Source organism: Branchiostoma floridae, chromosome 14, assembly GCF_000003815.2.
Source record: "Branchiostoma floridae strain S238N-H82 chromosome 14, Bfl_VNyyK, whole genome shotgun sequence".
Taxonomy (NCBI): Eukaryota; Metazoa; Chordata; class Leptocardii; order Amphioxiformes; family Branchiostomatidae; genus Branchiostoma; species Branchiostoma floridae.
This window is the reverse complement of record NC_049992.1, coordinates 15,556,798-15,559,095: the sequence shown is the minus strand read 5'-3', so window position 1 is coordinate 15,559,095 and position 2,298 is coordinate 15,556,798. Positions and strand designations below refer to the sequence as shown.

Sequence of the window (2,298 nt, the reverse complement as noted above, 5' to 3'; positions counted from 1 at the left end):
ACAAATTACTTTGTAGCTTTTCTACATACGAATGAATGCTCACCTGGGGGATAATTGCTAACCGCTAAGCGAACCCTTCGGTAACCGCAAAAAAGCGACCCCTTACGATCGGACTTCCGAAATTTCAAACGAAATGTGCGTTACTTTCAACACTTGAGTATCATAGTAAAACCCGTGGGCAAAAGGTAAAAAGTGATTTGAGTGCCCAAAATTACTTTGTAACTTTTCTACATACGAATGAAGTCTCACCTGGGGGATAACCGCTAACCGCTAAGCGAACCCTTCGGTAACCGCAAAAAAGCGACCCCTTACGATCGGACTTCCGAAATTTCAAACATAATGTGCGTTACTTTTAACACTTGAATATCATAGTAAAACCCGTGGGCAAAAGGTAAAAAGTGATTTGAGTACCCAAAATTACTTTGTAACTTTTCTACATACGAATGAAGGCTCACCTGGGGGATAACCGCTAACCGCTAAGCGAACCCTTCGGTAACCGCAAAAAGCGACCCCTTACGATCGGACTTACGAAATTTCAAACATAATGTGCGTTACTTTCAACACTTGAATATCATAGTAAAACCCGTGGGCAAAAGGTAAAAAGTGATTTGAGTACCCAAAATTACTTTGTAACTTTTCTACATACGAATGAAGGCTCACCTGGGGGATAACCGCTAACCGCTAAGGGAACCCTTCGGTAACCGCAAAAAAGCGACCCCTTACGATCGGATTTCCGAAATTTAAAACAAAATGTGCGTTACCTTTAACACTTGAATATCATAGTAAAACCCGTGGGCAAAAGGTAAAAAGTGATTTGAGTACCCAAAATTACTTTGTAACTTTTCTACATACGAATGAAGGCTCACCTGGGGGATAACCGCTAACCGCTAAGCGAACCCTTCGGTAACCGCAAAAAAGCGACCCCTTACGATCGGACTTCCGAAATTTCAAACGTAATGTGCGTTACTTTCAACACTTGAGTATCAAAGTAAAACCCGTGGGCAAAAGGTAAAAAGTGATTTGAGTACCCAAAATTACTTTGTAGCTTTTCTACATACGAATGAATGCTCACCTGGGGGATAATTGCTAACCGCTAAGCGAACCCTTCGGTAACCGCAAAAAAGCGACCCCTTACGATCGGACTTCCGAAATTTCAAACGAAATGTGCGTTACTTTCAACACTTGAGTATCATAGTAAAACCCGTGGGCAAAAGGTAAAAAGTGATTTGAGTGCCCAAAATTACTTTGTAACTTTTCTACATACGAATGAAGTCTCACCTGGGGGATAACCGCTAACCGCTAAGCGAACCCTTCGGTAACCGCAAAAAAGCGACCCCTTACGATCGGACTTCCGAAATTTCAAACATAATGTGCGTTACTTTTAACACTTGAATATCATAGTAAAACCCGTGGGCAAAAGGTAAAAAGTGATTTGAGTACCCAAAATTACTTTGTAACTTTTCTACATACGAATGAAGGCTCACCTGGGGGATAACCGCTAACCGCTAAGCGAACCCTTCGGTAACCGCAAAAAAGCGACCCTATACAATCGGACTTCCGAAAATTCAAACAAAATGTGCGTTACTTTCAACACTTGAATATCATAGTAAAACCCGTGGGCAAATGGTAAAAAGTGATTTGATTACCCAAAATTACTTTGTAACTTTTCTACATACGAATGAAGGCTCACCTGGGGGATAACCGCTAACCGCTAAGCGAACCCTTCGGTAACCGCACAAAAGGGACCCCTTATTACGATCGGACTTCCGAAATTTCAAACATAATGTGCGATACTTTCAACACTTGAATATCAAACTAAAACCCGTGGGCAAAAGGTAGAAAGTGATTTGAGTACCCAAAATTATTTTGTAACTTTTCTACATACGAATGAATGCTCACCATGGGGATAACCGCTAACCGCTAAGCGAACCCTTCGGTAACCGCAAAAAAGCGACCCCTTACGATCGGACTTCCGAAATTTCAAACAAAATGTGCGTTACTTTCAACACTTGAATATCATAGTAAAACCCGCGCACAAAAGGTAAAAAGTGATTTGAGTACCCAAAATTACCTTGTAACTTTTCTACATACGAATGAAGGCTGACCTGGGGGATAACCGCTAACCGCTAAGCGAACCCTTCGGTAACCGCAAAAAAGCGACCCCTTACGATCGGACTTCCGAAATTTCAAACGTAATGTGCGTTACTTTCAACACTTGAGTATCAAAGTAAAACCCGTGGGCAAAAGGTAAAAAGTGATTTGAGTACCCAAAATTACTTTGTAGCTTTTCTACATACG

At 41.4% G+C, this 2,298-nt stretch overlaps 1 protein-coding gene across 1 annotated transcript in view; it reads left to right on the top strand.

Annotated features, from left to right (window-relative positions):
• LOC118429956 overlaps positions 1–2,298 on the top strand; it is a 118,091-nt gene that overhangs the window by 114,103 nt on the left and 1,690 nt on the right. The gene's annotated exons all lie outside the window — the stretch shown is intronic.